The following is a 10,871-nucleotide window of genomic DNA, read 5'->3' as shown; positions in this document are numbered from 1 at the left end:
ATCTAATGACAACCATATCAACTTGTTCTACATCAACTTGTTCTAATCTAATGACAACCATATCAACTTGTTCTACATCTACTAATGACAACCATATCAACTTGTTCTAATCCTGACAACCATATCAACTTGTTCTACATCCTAATCTAATGACAACCATATCAACTTGTTCTACATCCTAATCTAATGACAACCATATCAACTTGTTCTACATCTAATCTAATGACAACCATATCAACTTGTTCTACATCCTAATGACAACCATATCAACTACATCCTAATCTACATCATATCAACTTGTTCTAATCTAATGACAACCATATCAACTTGTGACAACCTACTAATCTAATGACAACCATATCAACTTGTTCTACATCTAATGACAACCATATCAATCTATATCAACTTGTTCCATCTAATCTAATGACAACCATATCAACTTGTTCTACATCCTAATCTAATGACAACCATATCAACTTGTTCTACATCCTAATCTAATGACAACCATATCAACTTGTTCTACATCAACTTGTTCATATCAACTTGTTCTACATCTAATGACAACCATATCAACTTGTTCTACATCCTAATCTAATGACAACCATATCAACTTGTTCTACATCCTAATCTAATGACAACCATATCAACTTGTTCTACATCCTAATCTAATGACAACCATATCAACTTGTTCTACATCCTAATGACAACCATATCAACTTGTTCTACATCCTTGACAACCATATCAACTTGTTCTACATCTAATCTAATGACAACCATATCAACTTGTTCTACATCCTAATCTAATGACAACCATATCAACTTGTTCTACATCCTAATCTAATGACAACCATATCAACTTGTTCTACATCCTAATCTAATGACAACCATATCAACTTGTTCTACATCCTAATCTAATGACAACCATATCAACTTGTTCTACATCCTAATCTAATGACAACCATATCAACTTGTTCTACATCCTAATCTAATGACAACCATATCAACTTGTTCTACATGACAACCATATCAAATCTAATGACAACCATATCAACTTGTTCTACATCCTAATCTAATGACAACCATATCAACTTGTTGACAACCATATCAACTTGTTCTACATCCTAATCTAATGACAACCATATCAACTTGTTCTACATCCTAATCTAATGACAACCATATCAACTTGTTCTGACAACCATATCAACTTGTTCTACATCCTAATGACAACCATATCAACTTGTTACATCTACATCCTAATCTAATGACAACCATATCAACATATCAACTTGTTCTACATCTAATGACAACCATATCAACTTGTTCTACATCTAATGACAACCATATCAACTTGTTCTACATCTAATCTAATGACAACCATATCAACTTGTTCTACATCCTAATCTAATGACAACCATATCAACTTGTTCTACATCTAATCTAATGACAACCATATCAACTTGTTCTACATCTAATGACAACCATATCAACTTGTTCTACATCTAATCTAATGACAACCATATCAACTTGTTCTACATCTAATCTAATGACAACCATATCAACTTGTTCTACATCTAATGACAACCATATCAACTTGTTCTACATCCTAATGACAACCATATCAACTTGTTCTACATCCTAATCTAATGACAACCATATCAACTTGTTCTACATCTTGTTCTACATCTAATGACAACCATATCAACTTGTTCTACATCTAATGACAACCATATCAACTTGTTCTACATCTAATGACAACCATATCAACTTGTTCTACATCCTAATGACAACCATATCAACTTGTTCTACACTAATGACAACCATATCAACTTGTTCTACATCCTAATCTAATGACAACCATATCAACTTGTTCTACATCCTAATCTAATGACAACCATATCAACTTGTTCTAATCTAATGACAACCATATCAACTTGTTCTATCCTAATCTAATGACAACCATATCAACTTGTTCTACATCCTAATGACAACCATATCAACTTGTTCTACATCCTAATGACAACCATATCAACTTGTTCTACATCCTTCTGACAACCATATCAACTTGTTCTACATCCTAATGACAACCATATCAACTTGTTCTACATCTAATCTAATGACAACCATATCAACTTGTTCTACATCTAATGACAACCATATCAACTTGTTCTACATCTAATGACAACCATATCAACTTGTTCTACATCCTAATCTAATGACAACCATATCAACTTGTTCTACATCTAATCTAATGACAACCATATCAACCATATCAACATATCAACTTGTTCTACATCCTAATCTAATGACAACCATATCAACTTGTTCTACATCCTAATCTAATGACAACCATATCAACTTGTTCTACATCTAATCTAATGACAACCATATCAACTTGTTCTACATCCTAATGACAACCATATCAACTTGTTCTACATCCTAATCTAATGACAACCATATCAACTTGTTCTACATCTAATCTAATGACAACCATATCAACTTGTTCTACATCTAATCTAATGACAACCATATCAACTTGTTCTACATCTAATCTAATGACAACCATATCAACTTGTTCTACATCCTAATCTAATGACAACCATATCAACTTGTTCTACATCCTAATGACAACCATATCAACTTGTTCTTCTAATGACAACCATATCAACTTGTTCTACATCCTAATCTAATGACAACCATATCAACTTGTTCTACATCCTAATCTAATGACAACCATATCAACTTGTTCTAATGACAACCATCAACTTGTTCTACATCCTAATGACAACCATATCAACTTGTTCTACATCCTAATGACAACCTAATGACAACCATATCAACTTGTTCTACATCCTAATGACAACCATATCAACTTGTTCTTCTGACAACCATATCAACTTGTTCTACATCTAATGACAACCATATCAACTTGTTCTACATCCTAATCTAATGACAACCATATCAACTTGTTCTACATCCTAATCTAATGACAACCAATCTAATGACAACCATATCAACTTGTTCTACATCCTAATCTAATGACAACCATATCAACTTGTTCTACATCCTAATCTAATGACAACCATATCAACTTGTTCTACATCTAATCTAATGACAACCATATCAACTTGTTCTACATCTAATCTAATGACAACCATATCAACTTGTTCTACATCCTAATCTAATGACAACCATATCAACTTGTTCTACATCTAATCTAATGACAACCATATCAACTTGTTCTACATCCTAATGACAACCATATCAACCATACCATATCAACTTGTTCTACATCCTAATGACAACCATATCAACTTGTTCTACATCTAATGACAACCATATCAACTTGTTCTACATCTAATCTAATGACAACCATATCAACTTGTTCTACATCTAATCTAATGACAACCATATCAATGTTCTACACTAATGACAACCATATCAACTTGTTCTACATCTAATCTAATGACAACCATATCAACTTGTTCTACATTCTGACAACCATATCAACTTGTTCTAATCTAATGACAACCATATCAACTTGTACATCCTAATCTAATGACAACCATATCAACTTGTTCTACATCTAATGACAACCATATCAACTTGTTCTACATCCTGACAACCATATCAACTTGTTCTACATCCTAATGACAACCATATCAACTTGTTCTACATCTAATCTAATGACAACCATATCAACTTGTTCTACATCCTAATCTAATGACAACCATATCAACTTGTTCTACATCTAATCTAATGACAACCATATCAACTTGTTCTACATCCTAATCTAATGACAACCATATCAACTTGTTCTACATCTAATCTAATGACAACCATATCAACTTGTTCTACACTAATCTAATGACAACCATATCAACTTGTTCTACATCCTAATCTAATGACAACCATATCAACTTGTTCTACATCTAATCTAATGACAACCATATCAACTTGTTCTACATCCTAATGACAACCTAATGACAACCATATCAACTTGTTCTACATCCTAATCTTCATATCAACTTGTTCTACATCTAATCTAATGACAACCATATCAACTTGTTCTACATCCTTGACAACCATATCAACTTGTTCTACATCTAATCTAATGACAACCATATCAACTTGTTCTACATCTAATCTAATGACAACCATATCAACTTGTTCTACATCTAATCTAATGACAACCATATCAACTTGTTCTACATCTAATCTAATGACAACCATATCAACTTGTTCTACATCTAATCTAATGACAACCATATCAACTTGTTCTACATCCTAATCTAATGACAACCATATCAACTTGTTCTACATCTAATCTAATGACAACCATATCAACTTGTTCATATCACTTGTTCTACATCCTAATCTAATGACAACCATATCAACTTGTTCTACATCTAATCTAATGACAACCATATATCAACTTGTTCTTGTTACATCTAATCTAATGACAACCATATCAACTTGTTCTACATCCTAATCTAATGACAACCATATCAACTTGTTCTACATCTAATCTAATGACAACCATATCAACTTGTTCTACATCCTAATGACAACCATATCAACTTGTTCTACATCCTAATAATCAACATATTGTTCTACATCCTAATCTAATGACAACCATATCAACTTGTTCTACATCCTAATCTAATGACAACCATATCAACTTGTTCTACATCTAATCTAATGACAACCATATCAACTTGTTCTAATGACAACCATATCAACTTGTTCTACATCTAATGACAACCATATCAACTTGTTCTACATCCTAATCTAATGACAACCATATCAACTTGTTCTACATCCTAATCTAATGACAACCATATCAACTTGTTCTACATCTAATGACAACCATATCAACTTGTTCTAATCTAATCTAATGACAACCATATCAACTTGTTCTACATCCTAATCTAATGACAACCATATCAACTTGTTCTACATCCTAATCTAATGACAACCATATCAACTTGTTCTACACTAATGACAACCATATCAACTTGTTCTACATCCTAATGACAACCATATCAACTTGTTCTACATCTAATCTAATGACAACCATATCAACTTGTTCTACATCATAATCTAATGACAACCATATCAACTTGTTCTACATCTAATCTAATGACAACCATATCAACTTGTTCTACATCCTAATGACAACCATATCAACTTGTTCTACATCCTAATCTAATGACAACCATATCAACTTGTTCTACATCCTAATAATGACAACCATATCAACTTGTTCTACATCCTAATCTAATGACAACCATATCAACTTGTTCTACATGACAACCTCAACTTGTTCTACATCCTAATGACAACCATATCAACTTGTTCTACATCCTAATCTAATGACAACCATATATCAACTTCTAACAACCATATCAACTTGTTCTACATCCTAATGACAACCATATCAACTTGTTCTACATCCTAATGACAACCATATCAACTTGTTCTACATCCTAATCTAATGACAACCATATCAACTTGTTCTACATCCTAATCTAATGACAACCATATCAACTTGTTCTACATCTAATGACAACCATATCAACTTGTTCTACATCTAATCTAATGACAACCATATCAACTTGTTCTACATCTAATCTAATGACAACCATATCAACTTGTTCTACATCCTAATCTAATGACAACCATATCAACTTGTTCTACATCCTAATCTAATGACAACCATATCAACTTGTTCATCCTAATCTAATGACAACCATATCAACTTGTTCTACATCCTAATCTAATGACAACCATATCAACTTGTTCTACATCTAATCTAATGACAACCATATCAACTTGTTCTACATCCTAATCTAATGACAACCATATCAACTTGTTCTACATCTAATCTAATGACAACCATATCAACTTGTTCTACATCTAATCTAATGACAACCATATCAACTTGTTCTACATCCTAATCTAATGACAACCATATCAACTTGTTCTACATCTAATCTAATGACAACCATATCAACTTGTTCTACATCTAATCTAATGACAACCATATCAACTTGTTCTACATCCTAATCTAATGACAACCATATCAACTTGTTCTGACAACATCAACTTGTTCTACATCTAATGACAACCATATCAACTTGTTCTACATCTAATGACAACCATATCAACTTGTTCTACTAATCTAATGACAACCATATCAACTTGTTCTACATCCTAATCTAATGACAACCATATCAACTTGTTCTACATCTAATCTAATGACAACCATATCAACTTGTTCTACATCTAATCTAATGACAACCATATCAACTTGTTCTACATCTAATCTAATGACAACCATATCAACTTGTTCTACATCCTAATGACAACCATATCAACTTGTTCTACACTAATGACAACCATATCAACTTGTTCTACATCTAATGACAACCATATCAACTTGTTCTACATCCTAATGACAACCATATCAACTTGTTCTGACAACCATATCAACTTGTTCTACATCCTAATGACAACCATATCAACTTGTTCTACATCCTAATCTAATGACAACCATATCAACATATCAACTTGTTCTACATCTAATCTAATGACAACCATATCAACTTGTTCTACATCCTAATCTAATGACAACCATATCAACTTGTTCTACATCCTAATCTAATGACAACCATATCAACTTGTTCTACATCTAATCTAATGACAACCATATCAACTTGTTCTACATCCTAATCTAATGACAACCATATCAACTTGTTCTACATCTAATCTAATGACAACCATATCAACTTGTTCTACATCCTAATCTAATGACAACCATATCAACTTGTTCTACATCCTAATGACAACCATCTAATGACAACCATATCAACTTGTTCTACATCTAATCTAATGACAACCATATCAACTTGTTCTACATCTAATGACAACCATATCAACTTGTTCTAATCTAATGACAACCATATCAACTTGTTCTACATCTAATCTAATGACAACCATATCAACTTGTTCTACATCTAATGACAACCTAATGACAACCATATCAACTTGTTCTACATCTAATCTAATGACAACCATATCAACTTGTTCTGACAACCATATCAACTTGTTCTACATCCTAATGACAACCATATCAACTTGTTCTACATCTAATCTAATGACAACCATATCAACTTGTTCTACATCCTAATCTAATGACAACCATATCAACTTGTTCTACATCCTAATGACAACCATCTTGTTCTAATCTAATGACAACCATATCAACTTGTTCTACATCTAATCTAATGACAACCATATCAACTTGTTCTACTAATGACAACCTAATCTAATGACAACCATATCAACTTGTTCTATCAATCTAATCTAATGACAACCATATCAACTTGTTCTACATCTTGACAACCATATCAATCCTAATCTAATGACAACCATATCAACTTGTTGACAACCATATCATACATCTAATCTAATGACAACCATATCAACTTGTTCTACATCCTAATCTAATGACAACCATATCAACTTGTTCTACATCTAATCTAATGACAACCATATCAACTTGTTCTGACAACCATATCTTGTTCTACATCCTAATGACAACCATATCAACTTGTTCTACATCTAATCTAATGACAACCATATCAACTTGTTCTACATCCTAATCTAATGACAACCATATCAACTTGTTCTACATCTAATCTAATGACAACCATATCAACTTGTTCTGACAACCATCAACTAATCTAATGACAACCATATCAACTTGTTCTACATCTAATCTAATGACAACCATATCAACTTGTTCTACATCCTAATCTAATGACAACCATATCAACTTGTTCTACATCCTAATCTAATGACAACCATATCAACTTGTTCTACATCTAATCTAATGACAACCATATCAACTTGTTCATATCAACTTGTTCTACATCCTAATCTAATGACAACCATATCAACTTGTTCTACATCCTAATCTAATGACAACCATATCAACTTGTTCTACATCCTAATCTAATGACAACCATATCAACTTGTTCTACATCTAATCTAATGACAACCATATCAACTTGTTCTACATCTAATCTAATGACAACCATATCAACTTGTTCTACATCTAATCTAATGACAACCATATCAACTTGTTCTACATCCTAATGACAACCATATCAACTTGTTCTACATCCTAATCTAATGACAACCATATCAACTTGTTCTACATCCTAATCTAATGACAACCATATCAACTTGTTCTACATCCTAATGACAACCATATCAACTTGTTCTACTAATGACAACCATATCAACTTGTTCTACATCTAATCTAATGACAACCATATCAACTTGTTGACAACCATATCAACATCTAATCTAATGACAACCATATCAACTTGTTCTACATCCTAATCTAATGACAACCATATCAACTTGTTCTACATCCTAATCTAATGACAACCTAATCTGACAACCATATCAACTTGTTCTACATCTAATCTAATGACAACCATATCAACTTGTTCTACATCTAATGACAACCATATCAACTTGTTCTACATCCTAATCTAATGACAACCATATCAACTTGTTCTACATCTAATGACAACCATATCAACTTGTTTCTAATCTAATGACAACCATATCAACTTGTTCTACATCCTAATCTAATGACAACCATATCAACTTGTTCTACATCCTAATCTAATGACAACCATATCAACTTGTTCTACATCCTAATCTAATGACAACCATATCAACTTGTTCTACATCTAATCTAATGACAACCATATCAACTTGTTCTACATCCTAATCTAATGACAACCATATCAACTTGTTCATATCAATCTAATCTAATGACAACCATATCAACTTGTTCTGACAACCATATCAACTTGTTCTACATCTAATGACAACCATATCAACTTGTTCTACATCCTAATGACAACCATATCAACTTGTTCTACATCCTAATGACAACCATATCAACTTGTTCTACATCTAATCTAATGACAACCATATCAACTTGTTCTACATCTAATCTAATGACAACCATATCAACTTGTTCTACATCCTAATCTAATGACAACCATATCAACTTGTTCTACATGACAACCATATCAACTTGTTCTAATGACAACCATATCAACTTGTTCTACATCTAATCTAATGACAACCATATCAACTTGTTCTACATCTAATCTAATGACAACCATATCAACTTGTTCTACATCTAATGACAACCATATCAACTTGTTCTACATCCTAATCTAATGACAACCATATCAACTTGTTCTACATCCTACATCTTGTTCTAATCTAATGACAACCATATCAACTTGTTCTACATCCTAATGACAACCATATCAACTTGTTCTACATCTAATCTAATGACAACCATATCAACTTGTTCTACATCTAATGACAACCATATCAACTTGTTCTACATCTAATCTAATGACAACCATATCAACTTGTTCTATCATTCTACATCTAATGACAACCATATCAACTTGTTCTACATCCTAATCTAATGACAACCATATCAACTTGTTCTACATAATCTAATGACAACCATATCAACTTGTTCTACATCCTAATCTAATGACAACCATATCAACTTGTTCTACATCTAATGACAACCATATCAACTTGTTCTACATCCTAATGACAACCATATCAACTTGTTCTACATCCTAATGACAACCATATCAACTTGTTCTACATCCTAATCACTATCCTAATGACAACCATATCAACTTGTTCTACACTAATCTAATGACAATATCATGTTCAACTTGACAACCATATCAACTACATCCTAATCTAATGACAACCATATCAACTTGTTCTACATCCTAAATGACAACCATATCAACTTGTTCTAATCTAATGACAACCATATCAACTTGTTCTACACTCTAATGACAACCATATCAACTTGTTCTAATCTAATGACAACCATATCAACTTGTTCTACATCCTTCTGACAACCATATCAACTTGTTCTACATCCTAATCTAATGACAACCATATCAACTTGTTCTACATCCTAATCTAATGACAACCATATCAACTTGTTCTACATCTAATCTAATGACAACCATATCAACTTGTTCTTCTGACAACCATATCAACTTGTTCTACATCTAATGACAACCATATCAACTTGTTCTACACTAATCTAATGACAACCATATCAACTTGTTCTACATCCTAATCTAATGACAACCATATCAACTTGTTCTACATCCTAATCTAATGACAACCATATCAACTTGTTCTACATCCTAATCTAATGACAACCATATCAACTTGTTCTACATCTAATCTAATGACAACCATATCAACTTGTTCTACATCCTAATCTAATGACAACCATATCAACTTGTTCTACATCTAATCTAATGACAACCATATCAACTTGTTCTACATCTAATCTAATGACAACCATATCAACTTGTTCTACATCCTAATGACAACCATATCAACTTGTTCTACATCCTAATCTAATGACAACCATATCAACTTGTTCTACATCCTAATCTAATGACAACCATATCAACTTGTTGACAACCATATCAACTTGTTCTACATCCTAATGACAACCATATCAACTTGTTCTACATCTAATCTAATGACAACCATATCAACTTGTTCTATCCTAATCTAATGACAACCATATCAACTTGTTCTACATCCTAATCTAATGACAACCATATCAACTTGTTCTACATCCTAATGACTAATATCAACTTGTTCATATCTAATCTAATGACAACCATATCAACTTGTTCTAATCTAATGACAACCATATCAACTTGTTCTACATCCTAATCTAATGACAACCATATCAACTTGTTCTACATCCTAAT

Source organism: Oncorhynchus gorbuscha, linkage group LG26, assembly GCF_021184085.1.
Source record: "Oncorhynchus gorbuscha isolate QuinsamMale2020 ecotype Even-year linkage group LG26, OgorEven_v1.0, whole genome shotgun sequence".
Lineage (NCBI taxonomy): Eukaryota > Metazoa > Chordata > Actinopteri > Salmoniformes > Salmonidae > Oncorhynchus > Oncorhynchus gorbuscha.
This window is presented reverse-complemented; position numbering follows the sequence as displayed.